This window comes from Bidens hawaiensis, unplaced genomic scaffold (genome assembly GCF_021521415.1).
Source record: "Bidens hawaiensis isolate Kalapana, Puna unplaced genomic scaffold, B.hawaiensis_p1.1 tig00008141_1, whole genome shotgun sequence".
Classification (NCBI taxonomy): Eukaryota; Viridiplantae; Streptophyta; class Magnoliopsida; order Asterales; family Asteraceae; genus Bidens; species Bidens hawaiensis.
The window spans coordinates 41360-64589 of NW_027491579.1; the positions used below are offsets into that span (position 1 = coordinate 41360).

The following is a 23230-nucleotide window of genomic DNA, read 5'->3' on the forward strand; positions in this document are numbered from 1 at the left end:
TGCAATACCCGTCCGTGTTGGAACTCCCGCTGCACCATGTGTGGTAGACGGGTTAGCATTGAAGTCACCAATAGCCTCTCGCCCTAAAATTATATCATGCTTGGATCTTGCAGGAAGTACTAAAAACTCTGCATCTTTAGTTCGTGAATGAATCCCATCGCTAAGTGTAACTGGAAGAGAAATAACACCACATGGGCGCATAACTTCATAACAAAAACCAGTTACTGGCGGGTGAATAGATTTCAACCTAGCGTTATCCTCCTCATCAAGCTGCTCAAAGCGTTGCTCATACATGATATCCGACGTACTTCCTGTATCAAAGAAGACGTATTGAGACCTATAATGTCCAATCAAAGCAGTAATGATCAAGGGATATTTCATGCATGGGCCCCCTTAACTCTTGGGAAAACCACTGGTTCACTCTTCCTGTCATCACATTCAATTTTTTGTCTTTTGTATCCGCGGAGTTTTCCTCCTTGGATCATGTGAACATTCAAATCCTTTACTTACTTTTGTGGCAGACCGATGTTCACTTGCGCAGGTGATTTGCGGGCCTCTTGTATAACGTTTTTTTAACAATGTTCAAGTTTTCCAGATTTAATTGATTGCTCAATTTCATTTCTCAAACTTACACAGTCATTAGTGTGATGACCTATGTCATTATGGAACAAACATTGCTTATTTGAATTCAAATGCGCTCTTCGCATAATTGGCTGTGGTTTTGTAAAGTCCACATTCTTTGTAGTCAAAATCTCTAATGGGGTTTTTCGTCAGTGGGGTCCACTTGCTATCACCCTGCCCCCCAATTGTGATCTTTGATCTTGTTCCCGATCAGCGATCTTGGATCCAACTGTTTAGATTATTTCGCGTGGTTGGATTCGAGACCAAATCAATCCCCGTATCAGCATATTCGATCGTGCATTCTTGAACTTCGCCTTTACTGTTTGCTTAGGACTTTCAAGTCCTAAAACCCTCTTTGTTGCCGCAAACACCTTTGCGACCAACATAATCTTGTCCCAAGTTTTGGGCATCCCATATCTACAAGTCAAACAGCGAATCAAAGCATTACTTTTCACATTCCTGCGAAAGGCACCCCGCAACATATCTTCACTAATCCCTCAAATATTCAAACTTTCATCATTGAAACGAGTGAAGAAGTCTTCGACAGTTTCATTGTCTCGCCTGATAACGTCCAAAATCTCTGCGAGATCCCGCGTGTGTATCTTCTGTTAACTAAAGTGTAGCCACCAAATCGTTCCAACTCTGGATTTGACCGTCAGGAAACTTCTCAACCCACTCGCGAGCGGAACCGGTCAATGTGAAGGCAAACATATGATACCAATATGGTAATGTCCAACCACTAACCACACAAACTCCAGTAAAGTTGAACAAATGATCACTAGGATCTATCATACCGTTGTACTTACCTAGATTAGTAGGGATTTTCACATTCACTGGGAATGGGGTTGTAGCAATCCGTGGATGAATTTTGACTTCTTCGCAAATGCTGCATGTCGATAAGGGTTTGTAAAATTGATATACATGTATTTATACATCTCGAATCCCCTGTAAAGTTTTGTATATTTAATGTTTTGAGTTCGTTTTAGTTCGAGTTTTGTTTATCTTTTATATATTTAAGTTTTGAGTCAAGTATTGTATGCTTATCATGTTTTAAATATTTTGGTGTCTTTCACGTTAAACTTAATTCTTTCTATCATTTTATGAGAAGTATATGCTCGTTTTGCTCGTCATTGATTACATGATTAATTCACTTACGAGTTTCGATTTATTTGCATATAGATGGTGGTTTGAAAGTCAAGGAAAAGATGATCTAGAAGGTTCTAAGTGTTGCTTGGGATTAAAGGAAGATAATTAACAAGATTTAGCAACAAATAAATAAATAAATAAATAAATAAAATCCAGAATCCACCTTTTGAGGGAGCCGCGCCCCGCGAAGGCAAAGGTCGCAGGGCGCTTAGGCCTTCTGGTCAGCAAAAAAGGGCGTCGCGCTGCGCGGAGCCAAGGTTTGCGGGGCGCCTAGGCCTCCTGGTCAGCTATCTTCGCAAGCCCAGGCCCGGTTCGTTTATATATATACTATTGCATACCAATCCGATCCTACAACTTTTGGCAGCCGTTTTTCAAAGGGTTAGAGCAAGTTTGTGAAGGTTTTGAAGCTAGGAATCAAGGGAGATCATCGAGCTTTCATACGGGTGTTCAAGGATCAATTAAGACGAGTTCATTCGTTCTTTTTCATTGTCTTTGTTCATTAATTTTCACGATGTTTATTTTTTTTTTGGTTTAGTTATTTGTCTTTGATTATAACTATGCTAGGCTAGACTTCATGTCTACCTAGGTTTGATGAACATGTTTAAGACTTGATTCTTGTTTTGGACTTATGCTTTGATTATGGTTTCGTTGATTTAATAGTAAAATACTTGATTTTGTTTTCATGATGCGTATAAGTATTTATTATCTTGATTGATTGTTAACTATTGCTTCACGTAGATCTTTTATCTTTTGATTGTGCTCTTTAGATTTAGGATTTATGTTTAATCAATTACTTGGTGTTTTGATTATTATGGTTAAATGGGCCCATTAGATCATAGAAGCTTGTTGATAGTTGGTTAAGGTTTTAAATGTTTTACTAAATTTCAATAGCTGTAAGGTGAGGAGTTGTTCATGTGTCTTGGTCAATTGCATGCTAGGATAGTTAATGACAATATTCTTGCTTATTGTGTTGATCCATGTTCATGATGTCATGTTAGCTTATCAAGTTATCTAGGGTTTAGTGTTTCGTAAGATTGCTTGCTTTAGATACTATAAATTAACCCTAATTGATGACTTTGTGGAAATCAATTCAACTGATTGCTTAATAATCTAATAATTGTTCTTTGGGATTTCATTTGATTCAGTTAAAGGTCCTTAGGGTTTGTTAGATGAACACGTTTAGAAATCAGTTTCCATAATCATGTTATTTGTCCATTGCTTGATGATTGTTGATGCATGAGATTCTTACCTAGGTAGATTCCTTCTCTGATTGGTTTCGATCTTGTGTTTAGGTACTTGTTTCTCGTTAACTTGTTTATTTACTTTCTTAGTTTAATCTTAGTTTAATATTAGTTTAAAAATCCCCCTTAGAACATTAATAATAAATAGTCGTGTCGTAAGTCGAGTCTAATTAGTTAATTAACGTAATTTATAGAGTCATGTGGGTTCGATATTCCGGACTTACTACTTAGTACAATTGACCGGTTCACTTGTCGGTGTTTTGTTTAGTTGAGTCTTAGGTCTTATTTTTATTACTTGTTTAATTTAGTTAATATTTATTGACTGTTTTTAGCACATCAAGTTTTTGGCGCCGTTGTCGGGTACTCTTGGCAATTGCGTTATTTGCGTTAATTGGACTTAATTGCTACATAAGTGCTATTTGTTTTATTTTTGATTGAGTCGTAGGAGTCTAATTTAAGTTTTAGTTTATTTTAGTTTATTTTTTTAGTATTCGAGTCTACTCACTTCGTCTTTTGCGATTTTTAGGTTTATGCCACATCTTCGTTCGCAAGGACCAACGCTGGATAATCTTGGATCTTCTCCGTTGAAGACCGAGGCTAGTTCGTCAGTAGAAAAACAACTCTTCAGAACCCGCATCTACACCAAATTCGTCACCACCCATTTCACCACCCGAAAGTCCTAGAAGTCAAGATCCAATGGGCGACAATAGGACAATTGCTGCTCAAGCCTTCTATGGCTTAACCGGAAACCAATCATGCATCGTCGTTCCCGAGATGACAACCCCAACTCGTGACAGATTCTGTCATACGTCATGAACAACATCGTTCAAACTAATCTGTTTCATGGGAACGACGAAGAGGATGTGTCGGCTCATACTAACCGACTTTACCGCGTTTTGAAAACTTTTAAATTTCAAGGTGCTACTGAAGATGAAATTTTCTTACATCTTTTTCCTTTTTCACTTAAAGGTAAAGCAGCTACTTGGCTTGACACGCAGCCACCTTGCACGTTCACCCCTTGGGAAGTACTACGTTCTGCATTTATCAAGAGATACTTCCCACCGGCTAAAGCGGTTGTTCTTCGTGATCAGATTCACTCGTTTCACATGGAGCCGGATGAGCAATGTTGTCATACTTGGGAGCGTTTTCAGAACTTGCTGTCTCGATGCTCACAGAATGGTCTCACACCATGGGCTCTCGTGGAGAAATTTTACAACAGGCTGAACTATGAAACCCAAGTTCGGCTCGACACGGCCGCAGGAGGAAGTCTACTGGCTAGGAAGAATGTCACCGAGTGTAACAAGATGTTTGAGAGCTTCGCTCAATCGGACCTTGCCAAAGTGCCACATCGCGGGAATTCCAATCCCGTTAGCAGTACATCCTCATCCGCTCAAGGTGTACACCAGGTTAATCTGGATACTAGTGAGGCAGCTGCTTTGGAATCACTAACTCGAGAGGTGAAGGAGCTGAAAGCCAAGGTGGACAGGTGTGAGTTTTGTAGAGGTGGACATGGTACTTTGAAGTGCCCGGTGATGAATCAACAAGTCGATTTTGTTGCTGGTCAGAATAGGTTTCCCAATAATTACAACAACAATAATCAGAGTTGGAACACCTACAAGAACCCGAATCAGAATAATTCCAACTGTCATCCGTCAGGCGCAACACCCGGATTTCAAAATTCTTATGCTCCAGCACAAAGTCAGTATTTTAATGATAATAATACCAATAATACTAATGTTCAAAATAATGTGCAGGATTCGAACGGTGGGATTAGGCGTTTGGAAGAGATGATGAAGCTAATCTTGGAGAGAGACCAAGCAACACAGAAAAAGTTCGCCGAGCATGACTTAATCTTCAAAAACCAACAATCTTCTATTCTCGATATTCAAAGGACTGTTGGTGACATTGCTCGTCGTTTAGAAGAAAGGCCCCCAAGTCAGTTTTCGGGTATTCCTCAAACTAATCCGGCTGCTCAATTGAAAGCCATCTCCACTCGTAGTGGTAGGGTTTTTGGTCCGGAGGTAGTTAGTAAAGAAATTGAGAAAGATAGGGACTATTGGTAGATGAGGAGATAGAGGTAGAGGCTCCGGGTAAGTCACAAGTTACAACACCAATTATTGAGCCACTAGTTGAAAAGAAGTCGGTTGGAGTCCGGCCACCACCACACATCTTTAACCCTGCTTATGTCCCGTATCCCGCTCGTCTAAAGCATCAACAGTATACGAAGGATTACGGGCATTTTCTTAATATTTTTAGCCAATTAAATGTCAACCTCCCGTTCGTCGAAGTCCTTCAACATATGCCTAAGTAGGCCAAGTTTTTGAAAGATATTCTTATAAGAAAGGATAAATTGGAGGAGCTATCGACTGTACCGCAGAATGGAGAGTGTTCTGCAGTAGTTCTTAATAAAGTACCAGAAAAATTACCCGACCCCGGTGTGTTTACCATCCCATGTCTTTTCGGAAGTGATACGACGTGTCAAGCATTTGCCGATCTTGGAGCTAGCATAAACCTCATGCCATATTCTTTGTATGAAAAGTTGGGCCTCTGAGAGCTCACCCCTACTCGTATGACGTTGTCTTTATCCGATCGTTTCGTTATGTATCCGAGGGGTGTCGTGGAGAATTTTCTCGTGAAGGTAGATAATTTAGTTTTTCCCGCGGATTTTGTTGTTTTAGATATGGAGGCCGACGAGAGAGTTCCTATTATTTTCGGTCGTCCGTTTTTACATACTGCTAGGGCAATTATTGATGTGTTTGAAGGTAAGATACCCCTTAGAGCCAGTGATGATAGTGCCACTTATTTGGCGAAGTCTATGAGGCATCCGAGTGGTCAAGACGGTCTCATTGATCCATGTCACCCAGTTTACTCGATAGAATCATCTATTTCGGGCATGGATCCAAGTCTTGACGCCCATTCGGTGAGTTTAAGTGTAGGGAAGGAGCGAAAGGTTTCGAGTTCTCGGGTAATGGTAAAGTGTTTTAGAGAACGGGGTGGTGGAAAGCGTAAGGTTGAGAGGGTTCGTGGAGTTAGAAAGAAAAAGACAAAGGTTGATGGATGGTCGGATAATGATTTGGAATCCTTGAGGGCATTGGAGTTCTACCGAGGTGGAGGAAGCTCCATTCGGTCCGCCACGTGATTCTCTTAGCATGGGTTCTTGAGTGAAAACTCAAGTGTAGAGTTTGTATTATTTTCTTTTATTTTTATTTTTATTTTTATTTTCTTTGAGTCCCTAATGTAGTTTTTGTAGTTCGACTTTGTTTTGTGTTTTTGAGTTTTGCTAGATTGAAGATTGAGTAAGCTAGAGAGAAGATCCCCGAGGTTGAGTATAATGAAACGAACAAGTGTAGGGATGGAGCAGCCGAGCCGTATACTTTATGTTTTATTATTATTTGCTGCTGATTATTCATGTTTTATATATTTGTGGGTTGATTGAAGTACTTTAATTGCATAATATCTATCATTACGATAAGATACATTTTTAGATATGTTTGTTTTGTTTTGCCGCTTACGTTCGTGAGAGAATGAGTTACCATTTGTTGAGCACGTTCGTAGTTGGAGGGCATTCATGGAAAGAAGAGTTTGACATCATGTTTCATTCGCATATTACCAGCTAAGTCTTTTTCATTTATCTAGCTTTTTAACTTTTTATTTTGCTTTTGTTTTTAATTTTTAGATTTTTAGTTTTTTGTAGTCCGACTTTATTTTTAAATTTTTTATTTTGAGTCATCTTTATCCTTGCATTGAGGACAATGCAAAATTTAAGTTTGGGGATAGGATATTTGAGTCGTAATTTAAATTGAGTTTTTTTTTGGAAAAAATAAAAATAAAAAAAAAATTAAAATGTTTAAAAATGTCCCTTGAATATAGTTTTTTGCGTTAAAGTGGGAGATGATGATATTTATCGGAAATTGGTTTTTCAAACTACTAATAATATGAGATAAATAAAAGAAAGCGCAGTTAACTCGGGATGTGTCGGTAGGCTCAGCCTTGAAAATGAAAGGGCAATTTGATAAAATGGGTCGGAAATCTCTTGTGGGTAAAGCGTTTTGTCCGTAGAAAATAAGTAATGAAAGGTCAGCCATACTCAAGCCTCAATTCTTAGTATGAAAAAGTGGAAAATATCATAAAGATTGAAAAGTTTAAAAAAATTTGAATACGTTATTATATGATGCTTGGGTAGGTTTAACGTTAAAGTATGCCGTGTAGCCTGTGATATAAATCTTAAACTATTAGTTTTAGTGTTTTTCACCTCATTGGTGTATGGTTTCATAACCTTAAATCTTGTATTGATTTGGATGCCCCGGGTCCGGAGACCATGGGTCTGTATGCCGACTATTCATCTGGGTATTCACGATTCCAAATGGGGTTGTGAATATTTAAAATAAAAGCTAAAAAAAGAGCAAACCCTTATAAGTCTTTAAACATGATCACAAAAAGTACAAAAGTACAAATACATTACAGACTTGATCATCCACGCTGTTAGTCATGTGGGGTCCCCTTGCTCGCGTCTCATTACCATTAAGAAACGGACCACAAGGGACACGCCACATGTAAGCCCTACAGATGAAATTTTGCATACTCACCTATGGTAATGGTTTGGTGTATTGCTTGATAACGGGTGTATGTCATGTTGTGGGGAACACTAGCTATGAATTAATTGAACCTTAATAATATCTAATGGCTGCTTGGTAGACTTTGATGCTTAAGCTTAGGTGGATAAACAATACCCTTGATCGTCTTAACTATTCATGATAAAAAAAATAGAGCAACAAAAGTTTTAAATCTGCTAATTTTGAGGTTTAAGTCAAGTTGGGGTGGTTTGGTCCGGTAAAAGCTGAAAATAATTGGGTCCTAATTGTGTAAACCACTGAGTAAAAAATTGTCGGATCATATTTTTCCCGGTAAAGATTAAGGCATGGGTTTAAGTGGACACCAATATCGGTGATCGCAGTTTTTGCGTTTTTCTAAGCTTTAAAAATTAACCTATATGTTTTAAAGACCTTATTTTCCGATTCTGATCCAACTGCATAAGACTTTTTCAGGGACGAAAAAAGAGTAAGTGTGGGAATATTTGATATACATGTATTTATACATCTCGAATCCCCAGTAAAGTTTTGTGTATTTAATGTTTTGAGTTCGTTTTAGTTCGAGTTTTGTTTATATTTTAATTATTTAAGTTTTGAGTCAAGTATTGTATGCTTTTCACATTTTAAATCTTTTGGTGTCTTTCACGTTAAACTTAATTCTTTATTTTAAGAGAAGTTTATGCTCGTTTTGCTCGTCATTGATTACATGATTAATTCACTTACGAGTTTTGATTTATTTGCATATAGATGGTGGTTTGAAAGTCAAGGAAAGAAGGTCTAGAAGGTTCTAAGTGTTGCTTGGGATTCAGGGAAGATAATTAACAAGATTTAGCAACAAATAAATAAATAAAAAAAGAAAAATCCGGAATCCACCTTTTGAGGGCGCCGCGCCCCGCGAAGGCAAAGGGCCGCGGGGCGCCTAGGCCTTCTGGTCAGCAAAAAAAGGGCGCCGCGCCGCGAGAAGCCAAGGGTCGTGGGGCGCCTAGGCCTCCTGGTCAGCTATCTTCGCAAGCCCAAGCCCAGTTCGTTTATATATATATATATATATATACTATTGTATACCAATCCGATCCTACAACTTTTGGCAGCCGATTTTCCAAGGGTTAGAGCAAGTTTGTGAAGGTTTTGAAGCTAGGAATCAAGGGAGATCATCGAGCTTTCATACGGGTGTTCAAGGATCGATTAAGACGGGTTCTTTCGTTCTTTTTCATTGTCTTTGTTCATTAATTTTCACGATGTTTCTTTTTTTTTTTGTTTAGTTATTTGTCTTTGATTATAACTATGCTAGGCTAGACTTCATGTCTACCTAGGTTTGATGAACATGTTTAAGACTTGATTCTTGTTTTGGACTTATGCTTTGATTATGGTTTCGTTGATTTAATAGTAAAAGACTTGATTTTGTTTTCATGATGCGTATAAGTATTTATTATCTTGATTGATTGTTAACTATTGCTTCATGTAGATCTTTTATCTTTTGATTGTGTTCTTTAGATTTAGGGTTTATGTTTAATCAATTACTTGGTGTTTTGATTATTATGGTTAAATGGGCCCATTAGATCATAGAAGCTTGTTGATAGTTGGTTAAATGTTTTGCTAAATTCCAATAGCTGTAAGGTGAGGAGTTGTTCATGTGTATTGGTCAATTGCATGCTAGCATAGTTAGTGATTATATTCTTGCTTATTGTGTTTATCCATGTTCATGATGTCATGTTAGCTTATCAAGTTATCTAGGGTTTAGTGTTTCGTAAGATTGCTTGCTTTAGATACTATTAATTAACCCTAATTGATGACTTTGCGGAAATCAATTCAACTGATTGCTTAATAATCTAATAATTGTTCTTTGAGATTTCATTTGATTTAGTCAAAGGTCCTTAGGGTTTATTAGATGAACACGTTTAGAAATCAGTTTCCATAATCATGTTATTTGTCCATTTCTTGATGGTTTTTGATGCATGGGATTCTTACCTAGGTAGATTCCTTCTCTGATTGGTTTCGATCTTGTGTTTAGTTGCTTGTTTCTTGTTAACTTGTTTATTTACTTTCATAGTTTAATATTAGTTTAAAAATCCCCCTTAAAACATTAATAATAAATAGTCGTGTCGTAAGTCGAGTCTAATTAGTTAATTAACGTAATTTATACAGTCCTGTGGGTTCGATATTCCGGACTTACTTAGCTTAGTACAATTGACCGGTTCACTTGCCAGTGTTTTGTTTAGTTGAGTCTTAGGTCTTGTTTTTATTACTTGTTTAATTTAGTTAATATTTATTGACTGTTTTTAGCACATCAAAAATCTTCCTTCGCGTAACTATAGTATTTAGTGTGTCTGACTACCGCACGCAAGCGACTAGTCCCTTCCCTGCCATAAGCTTGACTGTCCTCACTAAAATAACTGGCATCATCACGGCGATAAGTAGGATCCCTCCGACTTCTGGAAGCATGACTCTAGTCATACGTGGTCCTGCGGAAGATACCCTGCACAACCCAACGACCTCTGTCACGACGTCCGTCTTCTTCCTCCTCCTCATAATATGTTGAGGTCTTGATACTGTTATGGAGTTGACTTCACCGAACTGTTGGTGGAGGAGATGGAGACAAAGGAGGATCATCTTCACACGTTTAAACCCTCGCTCGAACTCTTTCTTCACGTAACATACGGCATACTCAGCTATGACTCTCCCTTGTTGCAACTGCAACCATTGACTTTGAAGATTCTCATGTCTAGTGTTCTGCGATGAGATCTCACCAGAGGAGAATTTCCAGATATGTCTTTCAGATCTGGAATCTGACGAGCCCGACGAATCTCATTTGTCACTCGTCCTGCATCACCTGGAGTAGGACCAGTTGGTTCGGCTGAACACCTTGTTACCACCGGAGTTTCCATCGGAAACTGTTGAGATTGAGTCATGTTAACCAAACGATCGAAAAATTTAAGTTTTAGCAAAAACATGAATGGCGCCAATGAAGAATCCCAGATCTAAATCTGAGAAGATTTGACAGATGATTCCACCGGGTTTGGATTACATAACGTAAATGAATTAACACAAGTACATATCTAGTAGCTCCGATGATGACAACCTGCAAAACAGAACCATCGTGAGCTCGCTACGGGAAGGACAAGAGTGGGGTCTTCTCGTAACCATCCTCCGGCTTGAAAAGTATCGTTCTTCAAAGGGAGAAAGTACTTAAGTGATTGATGTAATATGTGAAGTGTGAATGAATACATCATGGTCATGAAGTCGGTATTTATAGCCGGTGGTTAAAGGAATATTCTTGGTGCAATTGTCCGCTTCTAGATGATATTCTTTCTAACTGACTCGACATATGGCGGCATTTGATAGGAGATGACAGCTAGCCATGTGCATGGTTGACAAAATTATCCATATGTCCTCCTCTGATTGGTTACCGCGTCAAGTGCTATTCACAAAGAAACATTTGAATTATCTTTCTAGAAGGAATCCAGTTACAACTGCTTTGTTGATGTCAGCCTCTCATCATTCCACGCTTAGAGGACTTCTGCATACGCAAGTAATATTTTGCCCCTTGTATCAGTTTGTACTCTTGTGATGCGTGTCCTTTCTGTTTCATGCGGGTGATGAGGATGACCCGTGGATGACTTCTGAGGAAGTCCTGGGTGACCCGCGGATACTATTCTCATGGGTATTTAGATTTTTTCGCTACCCTACCTCTATAATAAGAATGGGCGGCGATTCGAGATTGAGTGGTGATGAAAGCGCTCCTTTTGTTTGGATTCCTCGACGCTGCTCATGTACCTTATTAACCATTTCCCTTTCATTCCTTCTTCCAATATAATAATAGCTTTGCTGAATTTGGATTATTTATTCATCCATGTAAGTGATACTTATGGATCTGGAGATGGTTATTAATTAAGATCACACACGCACAGTGTATGCTCACAACTACGACTGAAGTGCTCGGTTATCTTGTTGATGGCTATGCACACCTACCTTTCCTCTGGTTTGGTTGGCTTGTGGTCTCTCTGCTGGAATGGCCATCGCTGGTGTTAGGTATTCTTTCCGACTCTTATTATGCGCTGATATCATAATGCTTTTAGAATGAATAGTTATAAAGAATCAAATTATGAATAAAAATACATATGCAAACCTGTACGCGACATGGTGTCGTGTATCACTCTAGTTTAAGTCATTATTGATGAGGAAACAGTTAAAGTCTGATACACTAGCAAAAGGAGATACACGACTCTAAGTAGCATATCTCATTGCCAAATGAGCGATTTGTTTTTAACATATTAGTTTAACTAACACACCCAAGAAAGTGATTAGTTTCATGATTTTCTAAGTAGCATTAGGCCATTAGCCCTATACGGTCTCATTGTGGGTATTATCTTGTCTTCCCGTGCGGGTCAGTCCAGATCAAATTAAGATGACAAAAACTTGTCATGTATCCGTATGTAGTTATTCTCAAAATTGAAGATTTATTCTATTTTCATGCTCAGTCACCACTTAATCTGGCAGCTTTTGACAACACTTATTGCTTTCTTCAAATTTTCTTCTTGATCTTTTTATGGTTTTTATGACTGCGGAATAAGAGTTGAAAACTTATGCGTGTAGAAACTACTGCTATTGCATTATGGTGTTTATATTATTCATGTTTTATATGGGACGGGCCACGATCTAGTTTGGATCAGTCTCTGGTTTAAGCTGGAAAAGATCACATGAAAGGTATTGGTTGCGTGTAATAACTAATATAAAAGATCACCTGGTTGGTACTCATATGTTTGACCTTGTGAGCTTGTCTCCAAGGGTGTGAATTGCATCCTTAGACCTTAATAATGTTTTATGGCTCCTTTTGTTTGGCATGCATATGATGCGATCTTAATTAGTGCGTTTATCGTGAGGGATATGCATAATACATAAATAGTGTGCAAGTTTGACGCTTTGATGTCATAACTTTAGGTTTAGGTTGTGAGTATATATTATCTAGAGTGCATTCCTTATTAGATAGGCAAATCTTATAAAGGCCTGAGTTTCATTTGTAAATCGCCCTTTCCATAAGGCTTTAGACACTGCTCTCTGCCCGATCATCTTGGTAGGCTTGAAATTAAAAAAAAATTAATATATGTATATTTGTGAATAAGAAATATATATTATTATTGTTTAAATCCAGTCATTCAATTTGTTTTTGCACAACCCAATCCATAACCCATCAAGCCCATCTTAGACTTTGTCTCTTTTACTTGAGGCCCAATTTTTTTCTCTTCGGCCTAAATTTTTTAAAGATTCTCAGGGACGGCGTTTAAACGTTGTGACAAACATGTATCTACTTCATTTAGTACGCTTGATGTGACCATGATGCATAACACATTCATCACTAATCAAAGGGGGGGATTTCACGGGTTTACCTACTAATCACATGTGCTGTGTATGAATACCTGTGGGCCAAAAGATGTTCATTTATTTTTATTAAATGCATATATATTATTCGTTTGGGACAACTCATTTTAATGGGCAACAGGTCAAGTTGGGTCTACTCAATCACATATCAAAATGGACCATGTATATAAACTTGTTATCTTACTATGGGTCTAAATGAGTTGCCAGTTTGGCACCACGCCACCACCCACAATCATTTCTTCAGCTACTCGTTGCCCGCAAACGCCACCACAACCACCTCCACCGTCACAACCAACTCCACTGTTGGTCACCACCTTTACCCGTTGCTGCTAGCGCCTTAAAATATATTTATACGTGTGAACTATTTCTATCTTTTTTTACGACGACTCAATTGATTTTGAATAGTTGCCCAACCCGTCTAATCCGCTGGTTAGGCAGGGTTACTATTGAATAGTGACAACACGTATGAATCTTTACATGAGATAAGGTGATTAGGGCAAAAGCCATAATGGGATTTTAGGCTCCATCTTTAGGGGCCAAACTAAAAGGTAAAAGTAGTAAGGGAATTGGAATATGTTTCACACCTTCCATGGCTTTCAGTGGTCTAACTAAAACGTCCCCCTTTACTTTTATTAACAATATATGATTATTATAATTTCCAGCAACGATACTCTTAAGTTTGATATATATAATTTAATAACACTGTTTCATAGTCGACCTAACGTCATAGTATCTAAACATAAAAAGTATAGAATATTTTAGAAACAAAAAATGAAAGTCACGAATTTTGCATTCCAGATGAAATTAAAAAAGTATAGTATATTTTAATCGTTTTGATTTATGTTATTTTTTATTTTATTTTTCTTCATATTTTGATTCATTTATATGAAATCGATTGTCAAATGTCGACAATATCCTGACTTTATATTCAAAAACATATATTTGTTAACAAAACAAGTTGTCCCATAATTTGAATATTACAAATTCGAATCAAGAGAACCAAATCCAAGTGTAACCAACACAAACAAAAACAAAAAAGGATCACCGGTAAGGCTCGGCTCAAAACTTGTTTCATAGTTCAGTTGGCTAGAAAGCTACTTGTGGTTCCATTAGTTTGGTTTATCAGGAGTGTAGGTGTCCAAAGCATGGGTAAGTAACATCGAAGTTACAAAACTACCAAGGTTCCGTGGTTGGGAATAAGGTTGTTTTGGGTGTAAAGAAACATTGCATAGTTATTGGAAATCATGATCGGAGAACTCTAAATGCATGCTCCACAGGACCACTTCTTTCCCACACGCTTAACTGAGTAGCTATTTTATCTTATTTTATTTTTTCAAATGTTAAACACATATGATAACTTTTGTATAAGTCCCCTTTTTAATAGTGGGTTAGAAGGTCGTCATGAAAATATATAACACATGTCTTAATGTCTTATATGAATCATTTTTTTTAATTTATAGTAATCATATAAATTGATAAAACCAAAGGGTGTTTGACTTGACAGTAAAAAGTATTGAATAAGGCATTGTCTTTTTTCAGAGTCAATAATTCAAGTCTCATGATTAGGAAAAAAAAAGAAATTTGTAATATTATGTGGGTTGTCGATTTCAGAAAATATAAATTGATAAAAACATGGGAAGGGTAAAAAAGAGAATTACATTGGCTAAAATTCATGATTTTTAACCAAAAGTGTTTTTGAGACAATTTAATGTCTCCTGTTTCATTGCTTGGCGATATGTTGAAATGTTAACAAAAAAAAAAGACGTGTAAATACGCATGGCTGGTTCAGAGGGAGGGCGGCCGATTAAGACCTAGACTCCCGATACGCTCACAATTGTTAAAAAAAAGAGTTTACAAAATGACTAATTTGTGTAATTGAAAATGTGCTACTTCATGAAACCAAATGTCATGTGTTCAATTACCATGAGTGATGTTCTTTTTTGTACAAAAAAAAAAACTTTTCTTTGTGTTTTATGTTGGCAATTTAAAGTCTGTTATTAAAATTATTTCTTGTTTTGATCGTATTGGGCTTTAAATAGCAACTCAATTAGTTAAGTGTTAGTTATTACATAATTAAAAACGTAATCTTTGAGGCACGTTTTATTTAATCGTCACGACCTTTGAAATTTTAAGGTATGACAAACTTATAAAAATAGAAGAAGGGTGACTTTCAATTCTACGGATCGCTTTAAACCTGATTCGATAAATATTACTATGTATTTTTTAGTTCTCAATTTAATAATTTTAATGGAACTTAAATTTTAAAAATCAAAAGGCGGTCATATATATGTGTTTAAATTTGAAACCAAACAAAGTGCCATACTGCCATTACGTGGACATTGTGAATCTTACAACAAACGAATGTGTACATCTCAAGAATACTTACTTTGTATTTTACTTTGAAAATACATTATCTAACATTGAATGTGAGGACTGCAAGGTTCGTCACATGGTAACGACAGTTTGGACTTTAGACGTAATATTTTATATGCATATAATGTCTAATAAATTTATAAAAGTAATAAAAATATATTCTATAGTTACTCTTATTTAATCTCTCATTCATATAATAGTTGATAAAACTTATTATTTGTACTCATAAGTATCTTTAATTTGTGCTGAGTTGTAGGATATAAAGACATATAATAAAATAATTATAAAATTCATCATAAAAAAGATTTCCATTAACTTTTATTCTATTCTAAATTGTAAATTAATTATATAAGCCGTCCTAACACGTAACAAAAGAGAATAGTCTAGTCTTGCATTAACGAAACATTTACACCATGTTTTATCTATTAATAACAGTTTTTTATAGTTTTACATTTAGGTTTAGAAGAGAGAGTGAGGGAGGGATAGAGAGAGAGAGAGAAAAGCATGCTCTGTCAGACTTGCAGGTGACGATGGAGTGAGGGGAAGAATGAGAAGATGGAGGAGGTGAAAAGGGCAAAGAATGAGAGAGGGGGCGGTGGTGGTGTCCTGGCGGTCTGACAATTTGTCCAGTTGTTATGCCATCTCCACTTTGGTGGGATGGTAAAGGCTTAGGCCTTTGGGTGAGAGGTCCAGGGTTCGATCCCTGGCAATGGCTGTTTATTGTAAATAGTATGAGGCAAGCTTAAACATTCAAAAAAAAAAAAAAAAAAATTGTCCAGTTGTTATGAATGCTCTTATAGTCTTATAGATAATATCTTGGAAGGTTCGGCTGAGAAAAGTATGTATGTACAACTTAGGGACGGCTATGAAACCCGAAACCGATGGTAAAACCTGAAACCCGACATAAGTGGGACATGTTTGAGATTAATTTTGAAATTTTTCGCGGGTTTGAGACGGTTTTGGGATTTTTAATATACCCGATTACCCGATAAATAGACCCATTTACCCGATTATATACCTGATGTACCCGATATAGCTTATTTTGTATATATATATATACACACACACTATATTCCAAATATATTATTTGTCTAAACCTGTTTATGTTAATTATTTGAGATATTTTATCTTTATGGTGACCATCTTTGTAATCGATTAGTTGTATTTTGTCAAAATCTGGTAGAAACCCAGCGAGTTTTGAGCCGGGTGTACCCGTCAGGTATTTTATCAAAACCCGATATAAAATCCGAAACCCGACGGGGACTTACTCGATTAAAACCCGACGGGTTTGGGATGGACTTCAATAATCGGGTATGGGTTTGAAAATATCTAAACCCGACTCATTCTCATCCCTAATACAACCATATGAGCATGGGTATTAGTATTTTTATTTTTTTAGCGTAAAAGATTCTTAGGGTTTTATTTTTCCTTAGAAAAACAAATAAAATTAAAACCACATGATAACGCTGAAGTCTTCTTATAAGTCAAGCGTATAACAAAATCTAAGTTAGAATTTGGTATGCAAATTGTTTGACTTTCTCTTGATTTGGTCCTACCCGTATATTTTATTTTCAAATTTGTCACCTAATTTTAATCTAACCAAGAAAAACATTCAAAATTTTACGTATTAAATACTAAAGGTTTAACATCAAGTGTAAAAAACATATAGTACTTGGACATGGTCATAAACTAATATAATCATTTGTAATTGATGTTTTAAATATGACACATAAATACAAACTACGGTTAATCTATTTACATAATGCATGTTAAACTCTTTCTCTCACGTGATATACTTTCTACATTGCATTACCAGTTACTAACATCTGACTATGTAAAGTAGTTAACAAGTATGGAAAAGTCAATAAATTGTTATGCATTTGGCACTGTCACGTAGTGTTTTTCTTTAAATAAGTTAACAAAAATCTTAGTTATGTTCTACAATGTTGTAGGTTAGACTTTATATTTTTTATGACGAAAACTTTGTACAAAATTAGCATAAAACACGCTGCAAATATGATACAATTAAACAAATAAAATGTTAGACGTCTTCAATATTAACTTTTTTCCATCATTATTTATACGGCCTTTTTTAAAAGCATTCAAAATCAAAGGGACGACTAGCCGCACACTCTCTCTAAACTCCTCTTTACGCACACTCTCTCTAAACTCCTCTTTATTCACATGGACTCTAGTCACGGTCTGACATATGTTCTCTTTCTCTCTCCCCTTCTCTTCCTGACGGTTTGTGGAGGACAGTCAGCTCCGAAACATGATGTTTTTAACCATGTAGCTCCATTAAAGATGTTAATATGTTAGTAATAATTAAGAACATTTTTCTATAACACACACCCTACCCACAACCCACCCACCCCCAAAGCATAAGTAATTGCTTGATTAAACAATAAATATCATGTTCTAAGATCTAATAATCCCTCGGCCCACACAAAGATTTCAATTTAACACCAATAGAAATTAATAATATAACTTTATTTTATTATTGTTAGTTAATATAAAAAAAATGAAAAACTGAAATAAACATGCACTCATATTAGTAATCTTCACGCCACTCATCCATCTTTCTCTGTCCTTCATATCTCTCTCTCTCTCTCTACAGGTACATACATACACACACAATAATTATTGTATCTATACATGTTTTTAAAAATTTGTATAACAAGAATTTGATTTAAATTCTTTGTTAGTCTTTTTCTATATATATATACTGCTCACCCAACAATTAATCTCCCAATTTTCTTTTTTTTAAGATAACAATTTAATAAAAGAAAATGGAGTGTATTGAAGCAAGAGCATTTAAATCAAGTTTCTTATCAGAAACAATATGCATGAAGTCAATTCAACAAGCTTCCTTCGAGTGTGTTGCCGGAATTAACAGCTCCGATGAGTTTTCCGTTGATGATCTTTTAGACCTCTCCGACAAGGAAGATTTTGAAGAATCTGAGGAGGAGGATTTTTCTTCGCAGGACAACGATAACAATTCGTTGAATTCTGGCATTGGCATGTTTTCAAGCTCCGGTGACCTTGTGTCTCTTACGGTCGACCACCTATCCGTACCGGTAATTATAGTACAAGCTCATTTAGGGTCAAGCTTTGCTCATAAAAACTTTTTTAAACTCTAACTCGGCTCGTTTTTTTATTTATTTTATTTTTGTATTTAATTTTATATATTTGTAATTATGCATTTAATATATAACATAATACACATTATTTAATTAATTTTATCATGATTTTATATAATAATAAAATTATTTATATAGATAATATAAATATTTACTAAATTAAATAAAATATATATAAATAAAAAACTCGTTTAGGTTTGCGAACCGGCTCCAGCTCAATATGTAAAGCCAGGCTCGATAACTTAGTGAGCTCTTTTTAGGCTCAAATTCAGGCTCGGCTATTCGTTCTCAAGTATGTAGCTAGCTTGCGGACAATTTGGCTAGTTTGCACCCTTAGGCAAATCTTAACTACAATGAATTGCATGCAAATTTATCTTCTTTTTTTTTTAAAAAAAATAGAGTTTGTTAATTTAAAAATATTATTTTTTGAAGACAGAATTACAAATTTTGTCCTTTAAAATAAGACGAATTACGGTTCGTGTCCTTTTCTAAGTTTCCTTGCAGGCGGTGTACTTTAAATTTTTTTTTCCTACACGTTATGTCCTTTACGCTAACTGGGTTAGAAAAACTCAGTTAAATACCCTCACGTGAGGCGCATGTGAGGGCATTTTTGTCTTTTCGCCTGTAATTTGTCTAATATATATTAAAATGATTCTCTCTCTCTCTCTTCCCATCTTCTCTCTCTCTCTCTCTCCACACCAACACCACCACTTCTTCTTAAATCCGGAAACAAGCCGATGAGGCCATTCCGCTCCGGCGAGGAAGACGACAACAGGAGCGAAGGAGGCGGCGGTGACTCCGAGCTTGTCCTGAAGGTACTCGACCAGAGACTGTGCCTGAGCTAGGGTTAGGTTTGAGATGTCATCGCCCAGCTGGACGACTTTCTCCTCTGCCACGGCGGCGACTGGACGGAGGAATGTGGACCGGTGGGTGAGTTTGGGGCCGAATTCTAGGGTTTGTTTGGGGGAAAGACATTGAGTGGTGGTGGTGGCGCGTGGAGGATAAGAGAAGGCGCGTAGAGTCACCGTAGAGAGTGTGGAAGATGATGCCATTGAAGCAGAGTTTAGAGAGACTGAATAAACGACAGGATAAGAGGATTGACAGGTTTGGTTGATTTTAGATGAAAGAAAATGAATGGGTTGGTCATTTTTTCGACCGGCAAGGAAGAAGAATCAACAAAATTGGTGTTAGCTTGACCAACGTCTCCATCAGATTGAGCCTTGCGATTTAAGATCTAAGACGGATTTCAATTTGAGAAGATATGCTTTTGTTTGTACTTGTAGTGAACTATTTGTGGATATGTTGGGAAACCCAAACCCACCTTTTTTGTAACAGAGGTTGAAATTGAAATGAAGCAATTGATTAAGGTGAATAGGATTAAGGGGATTTGATGAAGGTGAATAAGAATCAGATAATGAAGGTGGTTATAGTTGGATGGTGCTGGTATGGTGGCGGCAGGTGGAGTGGACGGTGGTGGAGGTTTGCTCTAGAGAGAGTGAGAGAGAGTTCGGCGAGCCCACGTAACCTAACAAATCTGAGATCCGGGTTAATATTTTAGGGTTTCGTGGTCGATTTAAAAAGTTTGGGCTTCGTGGTGGCAGTTGCAGGTGTTGGCTTTTGTGTAGTGGTGGTTGCGGTATGGTGGTGTGGTTGTTTCTGGTGGCCGGAATTTGTGACGGTGGCTGGCGGTGGCCGATTTAAGAAAGGTTGGTGTGTGGCGGTAGCTGTGGGTTTGGGCTTCATGGTGGCCGGAGTTTTGGAAAAGGATGGGTCGGGTTCGGGTGATAGGGATACGGGTTTTGGAAAAGGATGGGTCGGGTTCGGGTGATAGGGATCGTTTGCGGTGGCCGGAGTTTATGGTGGCCGGAGTTCATGGTGATGGTGGTGGCTTAGAGAGAAAGAAGAGAGAAAGGAGGGGATTATATACATTTTCTTTTTTTTTTTTAATTTAAAGATACACTAAAATTACAATTATGCCCATCACATGTCTGGCACATGTCATACTTAACTGACTTTTTCTAACCCAGTTAGCGTAAAGGACAAAACTTGTAGGAAAAAAAAGTTTAAAGTACACCGCCTGCAAGGAAACTTAACAAAGGACACGAACCGTAATTCGTCTTATTTTAAAGGACAAAATTTGTAATTGGGCCTTTTTTGAAAAAAAATTAAGAATATTATTTTTGGTTCAATTATGCCTTGAATGGTTATCACAAATTGTAGACGATTCCGTGCCGGAGCTTCCATGTTTGTGCCCAGCGGTGAACCGGTGCTTACTGAGTCAACTCGGAGTTTCACTGTTTTGGGACTACCTTATTCGGTACCCAAAAAGTGTAGAACGAAACGCTTGAAAAAACCCGGCCGAGTTTGGTCAACCGGGTCACTCACCGAGTCATCTTCGAGTTCTTCAACGAGTCATGACTCGTCCATAACTTCAACCATCCTTTTCAAAATCCCATTTTATTCCACGGAGGTTTTTGAAAAGCAGCCGGCTGCTAAAAAGGCTAGAAAAAACCCGGCCCACCAAAATGGACTCGGTTCAAGTGAGTCAGCGAGTCAGCGTCGGTGCACTCGTTGTCAAGTTCTAAAGACACCTCAATGGCGAACCGGTCCATTAGGTCCCAAAACATTATGTAACGCATGTGGGGTCCGGTTCAAATCTGGCCGACTTTACCCAGAGTATAGACCGGCTTGTAGTCCAACATTTTCTAGTGACGTTCATTCCAACAGTCACAGGAAAGTGTTGGAACTGAGAAAGGAAGAAAAAGAAGTTGAACCAGTCTTGATCCCGGTTAATTGTCTAGACCAAAACCGGTCTACAATTTTGGTGGGTTGATTTGTAGACTTTAGTTAGGTTGATAACGGCAGGTTTAGGTTTTACTAATAATTTTGTCTGATTATGGGTTTTAAGTTAGGTTATTCTGAGTTGTCCTTTATGTAATACAAGTATTAATTTATGTTCAGTTTTTGTTGTTTAGAAAGAGTAGTGTATTATAATTGTAGTTTTTAAAATGATATGCTTCATGTCGTTTTCGTATTTCAAATTTTAGTAAAAAGTTTCATTATTTAAATTTGTTTGTTGGTTCCTTGTCAAGTGGTTTTTAATGGCGTTTTCATTACTATTTTTGGTTAGTTTAGATACATATGCTGCTGATAAAACGATCATAAAGTTACGTACTATTTGCGGATTGTATGCATGGATATTAATGATTCCTTTTGGTTAAACAAAATAGATATCCTATAAACACGGTTAATCACACTTTAGATTTTAATAAACGATATTTGACTCTTGTGTGTGTTTCTTTTACAGCAAACTAAAATAGTTCTATAAAACCACAAACCTGAAATTATATTAATTTTTTACTTTTTTATAACAACTAAAAAAGCTCGACCACCCGGTACACTTTTAGCAAAATAGCCACCCACGTCCGCGATTGCAAACAATGCTGGTGACCTGGTCCATCACCAATTCTATAGAAAACCTACCACTCGAAGGCCCAACCTTTGACTTGTACACAACATTTGTCACGAACGAGACTCGAACCGACTACCTCCCTTAAAAAAAGTCATCAGCTACTGCTAGAGTAATGCTCTTTTGCCATATTATTATTTTGCTAATAATCTTAATTTGAAGTCTTTGTGATTTTTAACATGGCTTAGTAATGCAGTCCATACAAAATAACCAATTAAATTTAGGTATTTTGACTAGTGGCCATAACTTTTAAATTAATAATTGCGCATGCGAAATTCAAACATCAAGTATTAGTTGACAGATGTCTTTATATTATATAAGCATCTATACAATTTCAAAATCTTTACATTTTTTTAACAATTTATAAAGTATCCATACTTTTCATTATTCATAAAAACTTTCAAAAATATGTCGCACATAAGGCTATACGTAATTCGGCGACATGGGTGATAAGGGGCGCGAACACCACCCCTTGAGGCGACAAAATGGACGATAAGTAGGTGGGCGACTAGTTTTTTGTCGTCTGTCATGTTTGTTCTTTTATTATTATTATACTAGTTTGTGTGTGTGATATCTTTACTATATATAATACATCAAACAAGGGCAAATTAAGACACTAACTTTTTAAGTAATTTATAACTTGTAATGCATATTATCCATCTTATAAAGCATCTAAAATAAGGACAAATTTATCTATTACAAAATATGCTTAAAAATAATTACAATATTTCCTCATTTACTTAACTCAAGTTTTGTAAATATATAAAATTATTTTAACTTTGGCCCATCATCTTTACTCATATATTCTCTATAATTTAAATTTTAAACCAACTTCCCACCAGCAATTTTTAAACAGCCATAATTTTTTCGTACGTTGATAGTTTTTTAAAAAAACAACACCATAAAAATGAGCATTTTATTGTCTTTAATTTGAGTATGGTATTGTTATATTTTATTTCAATTAAAAAATTTAACATGTAACCTATATGTGTTTTCTTAATTTGGTTTTGACGGTTTTTATGTTAAACCGCGAGCCAAACCGCCTGTAACATTTTGCTGTCGTTGAAGACCGAAACACACCGTTGAAAATTTAATTTGAATCGTTACTGATAGTTTAGTTTCACGGATGGAGCTTTAATTATAAATTTATTGTCCAGTCAGGTTTTATATGGTCGGTTTTCGTTGTAAACTGCAAACTAACTATTTGCTATGGTTTAAAAAATTAGAAACCCCATTACCAAAAAAAGTAAAAACCAAGAAACCAAACCGATGATTAAA

The 23230-nt window shown here is 36.6% G+C and overlaps 1 pseudogene; it reads left to right on the forward strand.

The window, feature by feature from the left end:
• The first annotated feature begins 20683 nt into the window (after positions 1 to 20683).
• LOC143637177 (GATA transcription factor 5 pseudogene) lies at positions 20684 to 21461 on the forward strand (annotated as a pseudogene).
• The last annotated feature ends 1769 nt before the right edge of the window (positions 21462 to 23230 follow it).